Here is a 10,565-nt window from a genome sequence, read left to right on the forward strand (position 1 = left end):
GCCTGATGAGTCTGATATGCAAAGCTATGGAACGCATCATCATGGATATAGGTAATCTCCAAACTCTGGATCCTACAGTTTTGTGAATGGTAGATTATGCCTGGTCGACTTCAGTCACCAGAGCTGTGGATGAAGGCAAGGTGGTTCAATACAGCCTACCATGATCTGGCCAAGGCTTTTGATACTGTTCCCCACTCAAGAATTCTAGGAAAAACTCAGTAAGCTAGGCATCAACCCCTATGTCACTAGGTGGGTTGAAAACTGGCTCACTGAACCCACAGTGTCAAAGTACTCCCAAGTCAGATTGCCAACCAGTCGCTAGTAGAGTCCCACAGGGTTTGGTTCTGGATCCTATCCAGTTTGGTGTCGTCCAGTCCAACATGAAGTGACTCTGGCTGACAGGTTTGTGGACTATTGCAGGTTGGGAGCGATTTAACTCCCCAAGCGGGGATGACATCCTGCAGAAAGACCTCACAGAAACAAACGACTGGTGTCTGATCCATGCCAAAAAAAGTAGTCCTCCCCTTTGGGGAAAAAACTTTGTTCTCATGAATTACCACATTGATGGAAATCCACTGAACACAGTGTTATAAGAGGTCTGGCAACACAGGTTTAGAAAGTCTTATGTGGCACATCTCATTACTAAGGGTTTTGCATCCAGGAAGAAAGAGGTCATTGGGCCAATGAGGGAAGAGTAGGAGGCGGCAATCTGAGTGTGATGCCCCATTTTGGCCAGGTCTGACCCAGCTCTGTTAGAAAAGTTGCATCTAAAGAAATCCCAATCTGTCTGCACCACCACACGCACCTCAACCTCATTACCACAAGCAACAGAACATGCTGGGGGGATAGGTTCATAACCCAAAGACTATCCATGCTATATGGAATAGACTTCCCATACATATCAAACAGAGCACCTCATTGCTCCTCTTCAGGAGAGATCTTGGGTGGATGGGAAATTCAACCTGGGGATCACTCCTGTGGCTCTACTCCACAGAGGCACTGGGAGCTAATGTCAGGTGGCCATTAGTCTAGTACAGACCCTATGCACCTATAAAAGCTATAAACCATTGAAACTGGATTTTTTTGGCTTTTCCCAGTTGGGGATCGCCACAGCGGAACTCTGGTCCGCTAATGAGTGGCAGTCAATTTTTTATGGTTCCAAGGTGCTGGCCTGATGCCCGACCTTCAACGAAGGCACACCCATTCACACGTCTTTCGAACGCCACTAACGCAGTGGGGGGGGGCCATGCAGACTCCACACAAGGTGCTCCAGCCAAGAATCTAACGGGAGAACCTCTTGCTGTGAGGTGACAATACTACCGCTGCACCACCGCAGTTAAACCATTAAAACTGATTAATGAAATTAAAAGAAAAATCCATTCTTTAAAATGAAATGTGTCCACAAAACCTGAATCTAAGGATTTTGGCAGACATCTTGAAAAACGACTGCAGCTATTTTGATCTTCAGCTATTAACTTGCTTTAATGTGCAATTCACTTGTATCAAAAGTAGCCCATACTGCTGGAAACTTCTAACAGCATTTTCTACCCTTTCTGTCTCTGAGCCAAAAGTCATTAGTGTAGTCTTCTACCAGTGAAATATGATGGTGGTGGTATTGGTGCCCCACTATGTTCATGGCTACTGCTAGAAATGTTACTCAACGGGCAGTGGCACTAGCCACCAGGTGTTTAATGCTGCTCACCTGCCTTGCAGTTTCCTCATCTTTTGCATTCCATGGTCAATTAAAATTGATGCATAAGCTATCTTCTGCATACTATGCCCAGATGCCTGAAAAGGTATATTGTGGGCAAAATCAGGAGTGCCTGATGTAGACCATTGGGACTACTGGCTGCCGTATTACATCTTCCTTTTGACCTTCAGTCAATCAGAAGTCCGTTTTCTGTGCAGCAACTTTTGTCCCAGTATATAGACTTCACTTATTGAGTGTGTGGAGCCTCCTTGGCAGTCTCTCTCCAATTCTGTAAGGTTGGATCTGAGTGAGATGCCCATTTTCAACTTTTTTTGTTTTTCTCCCCACTTCCCCCTTGCAAGAGTAGTATATCTTTTTACAACCATGGTCTTGACACAGATTTAGAATTTTTTGCAAACCATCTCTGCCCAATACTGCCAACTCTAGATGGCATCTGGTATTTTTGGGTAGCTGTAGCTTGATTTTAATGCATGCTGCAACAGTCAAGCTCTCTCCCATAAGCAACTATGTCACCAGCCTCTAGAGGTGTAGGCACTGTCTAGGTCTGTGCTGTTCTGTCCTGACATGCTTGTGGCTGTATGCACACACACTACTTAAAATCATGTCCTGTTGAAATATCAGCTTGACACTTTGCTTTTTCCTTGCCTGCAGACTTGGCAGTAGTTATGTCTGATGCTGTGTCCCCCTTAGTATTCTGACTGTGTTCAAGGATAAGGTACTGGTCTTTAAATATGGAGAAGCTGCAGTTTGAAGATGATCAGTACTAACACAGTGGGGCTCTGGTGTCCTTGTATGACTTTTTGTTCCCTACCATGTCTGTGATCATTTGGACAATACTCCTTACTTGGTTACATTAGAAGCATTTTATCCCAAAACCTTGAATTGCACTAGAACAGGTAGCTTCTCGCTTTATTCTGAGCATGCTATGACTGGACTGGACTCCATGGATTCAGTGTTTCCATGTGTAGTTCTAAATCAGTACCTCTTGTGCACTGTGCCTTCTTTGCTAAATAGAAGTTGCCCTTTTTACCCATTTTGTAAGTTGGGGTACATTCACTCAGGCATAGTCTTCCTTAACGTAATGTTTTTCCAACATTTCAATAGTAGTAACTTGACATGCTTGGCCACCTGTAGAATTGCTTGGTTCTTCAGTAATGCCACTGTCAAATTTCCTGCTTTTTCTATTCTATTTTAAATCTACACAAATCTCAAGCATTTTGCTTAGAACCCACAAAACAAATTGCTCTTAGTCCATTTAACTTGGTTTTTAGGACTGAGGTTTGACTCCTGATACTGGCATGACTGTAGTAAATGGGTGAATATATATTTTTTTAATGCAACCACTCTCTTTACTGCCCTTGCTCTATGGGCAGTTTACTGATGCTTTAATCCTCTCTTTATGCTGTCACTTCCTTTTCACTTCTCTGGCTTCATGCTGCCTCACTCTTTTTCTTCAGTGTTCAGGCACTTCATCTCTAGCTCTATTGTCTCTAGTTAAAACTGCATTTTGACAGGTATGTTTGTACCTTTTCACTGTTAAGAGCATCCACCAGTGTTGTGAATTAGTCCACATTAAGTGCCCACTTAGACCCAAAATGGCTGTATCCTAGCTGACTAAATGTAGTGTGGATTTTTACTCCACCCACGGGTATACTATTTCATGGTCACAACCACCCCATTTGAGTGGTGTGGAACAAGTAGTTATTTTTTTCAAGGCTTGGAAAACTGTTGTAAGTTGTTGCACAAAGGTGTCCTGACCAAGTATCTTGATAACTGTAGACTCACTAGCGAGATCTTAAAATCTCACTCCTCTCCGAGAATAACTGTGGGATTCTATTAAATGCTCACTTTTTTTTCTCCCTATTTACTGTCCCTGCTATGAATAAACAATAATACAGCATTTTAAAATATTTTAAACTGACCGTTTCCACAAGAACGGTACCTTGCTGTACTGTGATTTCACTTTCAAAAAACTCCCGCCCTGGAAGTCTCACTGATATCAAAGGCTACTGGATACAGGTACCTTCCTGGCCATTTCCCTCCCCAAACTGACATCACTACTGTCCTAAAAACCCACCCATGCTGTGATGTCACTGCTCCCTGGTTCTTCCCTGGTTCTTCCCCTATCCATACAAAAAGTAAAGGCTAGAACAAGGAAAACAGTACAGGAGTCAAGTCTTCTGCTGTGAGCTGTCAATCACAGTAGGTAACTGCTCAAATTACCCTTGGCACTTTGACAGCTAGGGAAGTTAGGTGTGAATTGGGGATTGGAGATGAATCAAAGTAGTACAAATTCAGGCTTCACAAAGGACTGCAGTTTAGCCGTTCTAAAAAGCAGTGGTAAAAAACACTGTTCTGTGGCATTTGCACTGTTTGTGTTTTAAGTAGTCATTGAATGGCCTGAGATGTTACTTAAAACAAAGACGGCAGTGTATGCATGTAAAATCAGTGCAGTGACAGGAGCTTTAGGAAGAAAGAGGCCTGCATGATGTAATTTTTACAGACAAGCACTGAATTATGGAATATCTAGTGCCAGACTAAATCAGAATTGCTTCAAGATGCCAGACTCTGGTCAGACCAAAAAAAGTTGATAGTAGCTATACAGTTCTTAAAGCATATCTAGAACTTGGTAAAACCCTTAACACTATTTCCCATGTAAATCTGAATGTGACTGTCCTTACTCTGGGCCAGTAATCACGAAACTTCAATCCTTACCAGTGAGAGGCTGTCACTAGGAGCAAGATGGAGTCCCGCAGGATTTTTAGATGCAGCTCTGTACCAAGCACAGTTTTCCTTAAGAGCGCACATGGAGCACCCTCCAGACCTGGGCTCGCTCTCTATATGCCCCAAGCAAGACTCCACGGTGCTCACTTTGTAGCTGAGACACACTTGGATATTTGATTTTTATTTCTCACATCTGGGAAAGGCTGGCACATTTACCAGCCATGCCCACTCTGTCCAGACTGTAAGGTAATTACGTTGCAACTCTTAAGGCTCTTACAAGGGTACCCAATTGTACCAAGTAAAATTAATACTAATACAAATGGTAGTTTGACCCGAGCAGCAAGGCTTTCAGGAGTGACCAAAGCAGCAAGGCTTTCAGGAGTGGCCACAGTGGAAGTACTCTTAAGATGTTTAAATTATTCTCTAAAAGACCAGCTGCAAGGAAAGGTGCAGGAATACTAAATAAATAAAAGAGAACACCAGAGTTTCATAGACACTACTAGGCTATTGGCCCTGAGGCCCTTACAAGCCTAGCCAAGAATTTAGCCCATGTTCTGACAGGTCCGCACCCGATGCCCCTGTCCAGCAGGGAGGTGGAAACCCAGGGGTGTATTTTCTTTTCCCCATCCAGTTATCCTGTTTGCACTTAAAAAGCACAGGGGAGTATGACGACACAGTTGGATAGAATCACACAGATGCAGAAAAACAATTTAACTGCACTTTCCGGACTACAAAATTACTGCTAGTTACTAAAGCAAGGCAAGGTGAAGTGCTGAGTTGCTTAGTATAGCAAGGTAAGGTGAGGTAGGTGGTTGTGAGAGAGATCTAAGGGGGGCGGCGGAAGCCAAAACATTCTGGCTAGGCTTATGAATGCTTTCGGAAAGATGAACCTATATGTGAGAGAGCTTTCCTGTCTCTCACTGCTGCTTAGAGAGTTCTGTCATCTCTCTCACATCAGTGCTGGTTATAGGTTCATAGGTTCATACTAGGCTATCTGCCCTAGGGCACTTATAAGCCTAGCCAGAGTGTGTTTGGTTTTCGCCACCCATTTTAAATTAATTTTGCTATGCCCTTTTTCAAGGTTAGTATACTGTGCCTCTAACAGTGACACAGAAGTGATACCCGGGGTAAACCTACAATCTCCCATCCACTCATCAAGATCCCTCTTGAGAGTCAGAGGGACTCTGGAATAAAATCCCAGTCCAGGTTAGGCAGAGTGAAGGGAGCCTCTGGGTTATGAATCTGTCCCTCCAGCATGTCCTATTTATTTCACTGCTGAGGTTCAAGTCTCTCGAGCGCGTATTTGGATTTTCTGAGGTGCAGCATGTCCATTAATTCTGGGTTGGACATGGCTTTATATGGCAGGCACAGATCACCTCTGAGCAGGCGGTATGCCACTCAGAGCTGGAGTTTCTTTAACTGGGCAGCATATGGCATCTGTTTGAGCCCTATGATCCTCTTGGTGAGGTACTTTCGGGGTCTTTCCAGTTGCTGCAGGTGTCTGGTAAGGTACATCCCGAAAGGGGCATTGTACTCCATTATGGGCCTGATGAGGGATGAGTAAAGAGGCATGATTACCTCCCCTGATCTAGATGTAAATCCCTTCATGATTAGGTGGGCTATATAAAATGTTTTTCTAACCACTTGGCCACGTGGTTGTCAAATGAGAGATTGCTATCAACTTGGGTCCCCAGGTCCCTAATCACTTCTTCTGTACTTAATGGATTACCACCTATGTGGTAATTTGTGGGCACTTTGTTTTTGCCAAAGGGGATGACTATACACTTTTTGGCGTTTAGCTTGAGGCCATGGCTCTGGCACCAGTTGTCTGTTTCTATGAGGCCCTTTTGGAGGATGCTTGTGTCGGCTGGAGAGTCGATTATGGCGCCCAGTTTGCGGTCATCTGCGAACTTGGTCAGCCACAGTCCTTCCGTGTTGGCCTGTACCTCCAAGAAATATATACCGAACAAGAGAGGTCCCAAGACTGAGCCTTGTGGGATGCCACTTGTAACTGGTTTGGAGTCTGGCATGGCTCCAGCAATTCTAACCATGTGGGTTCTGTCCTTGAGCCAGTTTGCAACCCATCTAGTGACATAGGGGTTTATATTTAAGCTGGTGAGCTTATCTATAATGCCCAAGTGGGGTATTGTATCGAAGGCTTTTGTGAGGTCCAGGTAGGCTGTGTGGACCACCTTTCCCTCGTCAATGGTCTTGGTGACTGTTTCAAAGAAATCGACCAGGTTTAAGAGGCAGGATCTGCCCTTAACAAAGCCGAACTGGGTAGGATCCAGTGTCTGTAGGTCCCCAATTTCTTTATTTATGAGGTCCATGATGATCCTTTCCATAGCTTTGCAGACCAAGCTAGTCAGGCTTATGGGGCGATAGTTTCCAGGATCTGTTGAGGCACCACCTTTGTGGAGAGGGACCACTGTTGCTGTACGCCACTCTTTGGGTACATATCCTGTAGTAAGGCTGAGATTGAACAGTAGTTTTATGTTTGGGTTTAGCTCTTCTTGGAGTTCATGTAGGACGCAGCCTGGGACGCGTCTGGTCCCATTGATGCTGTGTTTTTTGCTTTGGAGAGGGCCGCTCTTACCTGAGCATCTGAGATGTCAGGGGGTCACCACTCTGCTGGGATAAATATTTGCCCTTTTGGTGGGGAGGGGGGGAGAAGTTTGCACTGAACCTGTCAGCTAGGATGTTGGCAATGTCTGTGGGTTCGGTGTATTTTTTTGACATTTTGGACTAATCCTGAGCATATCTGGGAATTCCTACCCAGGTTCCTAACATAACTAAAGAAAGCCTTGTGATTATCCTTAGTGTCCTGTGGAATTTTTCTCTCGAAGCTGGCCTTAGACGATTTTATGAGTGCTTGTAGTTTTTTGCTAATACTGATCAGAGATGCCTTCCCTTTTTTGGATTTTGCTCTATCATGTAGTAGCTTCCTCCTATTGTATAGTTTGTTTATGGCTGAGCTCCACCAGACAGGACGTCTGCCTTTGGTGGATTGGGTCTTGGCTTTATTTGGGATTGCAGGATCCATGCATTCCTGAAGGTGTTCATAGAATGCGTTTAAAAAGGATTCTGCGGTCTGGGCCGTATTTTCCACAGGCCCGGGGGCTTTGAAGGATTCCACCTTGGTTTTGAGGAGTGTGAAATTTGCTTTAGAGAAGTTTTTCACTGTGGTTTTCAGGGGAGGGGATGGAGTCGGGATGTGAGATTAGTTTATGGTCTGATCTTACCAGTGAGGGATACACTTCTGGTCTGGAGCATAGAGTCCCCATGTTGGTGATGATCAGGTCCAGTATGTTTTCCCCTCTTGTGGGAGTGGTAACAAGTTGTTCCGTAGCATTTGAGTGTATAAATTCTAGGAACCTTTGGGCTAGGGTGTTGGAGCTAGAGTAATGCTCCCAGTCTGTTTGGGTAGTTGAAGTCGCCCAATATAATGGTGTTTGGAGAGACCTTCATATTTTCCAGTGTTCTCAGGAAGGCTGAGTGTGGGGTTCCTGGGTTTGGGAGGGTGGTCTGTAGCAGGCTATAAACTGGAAGGCAGTTTTACCCACTGTTAGTTGCACATGGATAGTCTGATGCTTCATGCTGTGCCACCAACCTGGAGGTGTGAGTATCTTTGACGAATATTGATACTCCCCCTCCTTTTGTGGTACGGTCCAAGTTTTGGGGCCAAAAAGCATGGTATGAGGTATAACCTGGTAGTGCTGGGGTGCTCTCGGGAGCCTTGAACCAGGTTTCTGTTACTGCACAGATGTCTATGTTCTCCATGCTAAGGAGAGTTTGAGGTTTAGACTTCTGGCATTGAGTAGCATTACTCTTAGTTTCTTATCCCTTGTGATACCTATGGAGGTGGGTTTGTCTTTTGAGCCTTGCCTAAAGGCACTATGGGGGTAGCAAGAGCCTTTGCCAATATCCAAAAGCCCAGGGGTGACAGGTGCAAGCCGTCCCTAGCGAAGCATCGTGGCTTGTCGAGCATGTCATCCCAGGCTGACAGGCATTGGATCCCCTTTGAATGACACCAATACTTAAGCCAATTGTTGAAAGTGATCATCTTGTCTTCATATTGTGGCATCATTCTTGGTGAGGGTAAGATGCTACTCAAGGTCAGGGTCATACCGGCTCCTCTGTTTCTCTTCATTTAGTCCCGGGAGGTACGTCTCAGGTCATTCACACCAGCATGGACAATGACTGAGTCATATATGTACTTGCCTTGGAGTGACCTGAGTGCTTGTGTTATGTGGCGGATCCTAGCACCCGACAGGCAGCTCACCGTGACCTCCTTGTTCAGCCTGGTGAGTGGGATGTTGGTGTGCCTGACTATAGAGTCACCTATTACAAGTGTATCAGGTGTGTTGTTTAGTCTTAAGGGCTGTGACTGTTCGGCACACTGGCTTTGTGAGCTATGTGTTGCACGTGTTTTGTTTTGGGGTAGCGGTTGCTTGGGTGTCTTCTTTGGAGGTCTCTGCTGCTTAGGCAGATTTTTATTTAGAGTATGTTTTTGTGTGTTTGTTTGGTTTGCTGTCGTGGTAGGTCTATGTGAGACTGGAATTGTAGTGATTGTGGTTTTCTCCTCCTGACTGGTTTCGCCAGTACTGAGTTGAGTGAGCTTAGCCTCCAGTATGGCTATATGGTTGCATCTCTCATGTGTTGGAATTTGTTGGGAGGAGGAGAGGGTTGTCTGTGTACATGAGGCAGTTGTAACATTGCCTCAAGATTCCCATATTCACCAGCTGGACCGGAGAGTTGATTGACAATTGACCTTTGGACATGCTAGAATAGTATTGGAAATGAATGCTGACTTATATAATTGCTTTAGTGAGCAAGTGCCAGGTAACTTAAATGCAATGTGTTTCAGGTAACTTAAATGCAAAAACGACAAACAGTAACCTTCTTTCAAGTGAAACAAGGAAATAAGTACAGTAAGCAATGCAGATATCACTAGGGATCCACAGAAGCGCTGAAAAGCCGCATTTTAGGTGGTTTGTAAGGCAAACACCTTAACCATTAGGCCAACCCCTGTTATGATATATCTAGTCACCTGACATTTTTGCCTCTGGCTACAATCAGACCTATAATATAAAATTTTTATGGCCTTAGCCAACCCATTTAATTTTCAACCTGTTTTTCAAAATTAGATGGATTGAAATTTAAAAACCACAAAGAGACAACAGCCAAAAAAAAACCGACAATCCAAGAGATATGAATCTTTAGTCCAACTGGAGCCCAATCGAAGATGCAAACAATCGCACAGTCCCCAAAATACAAATATCCAAATGAAGTTAAGCGCGCTTTCACCTTGCTCAATGTAAAGCTTCCTTAGAACTAGTAAAACTGCCATTCCAACACATTTAAATACAAATACTAACAAATTGATTAATTGCCATTTCAAAAGGCCATATTACTTTTGAAAACACTAAATATACCTTAAAAACCTATAAAACTTCATAAAAATTATATAAATATAAAAAATGTATGAAAACAGTATATGAACAATGTTGGGGAAAAAGATAAACATGATCTGAAGTAGGCACTTCATTTGTCAGCAACCTTTGGGATACGGATCCGATCCGGCAACTTCTACCACAGCATAGATCCGAGCTCCTAGCTCCTCCCTTTACCCATAATCCCCTGCCAACCCTGACTGACCTCAGATCTAGTTTGCCGCGCTACAAGCTAGGTTCCTGAGCTCCTGGTTAATCGAAACTCTGTGAGGAAAAAAATTTCTATTTTCTTCCTTTTTTCTTTGCTGTGAGTGAGAGTGTTTGGTTAGGTACCCTATAGCCCTTTTTAGCTAACTCAATTTTATTTTTTTTTGTGATCCTTTTTCCTCCTCCCTTCCTCGCTGGTCGTAGTGTGTGTGTAGGGGCCTAGTGAGTGTGTTTTCCTTTTATGTAAAATGTCAGAGGCCCCTAAAGCCATTTTTTCTAAGTGCACCGAGTGTGCCCATAAGCTTTCACCAGCGGATGGCCACACTCTGTGCGTTGGGTGCCTTGGGGTTGAACACCTCTCCTCTGGATGCGCGATTTGCGCGGCGTTCAACCCCAGGGCACTTAAGGACCGGAGGTCGAAGCTGATTCTGGCAGGCTTTTTGCCCCCAGATCAGGCTCCGGCATCCGGT

The sequence above is a fragment of the Protopterus annectens genome, chromosome 1.part1, assembly GCF_019279795.1.
Source record: "Protopterus annectens isolate FY-2018-M chromosome 1.part1, PAN1.0, whole genome shotgun sequence".
Classification (NCBI taxonomy): Eukaryota; Metazoa; Chordata; order Ceratodontiformes; family Protopteridae; genus Protopterus; species Protopterus annectens.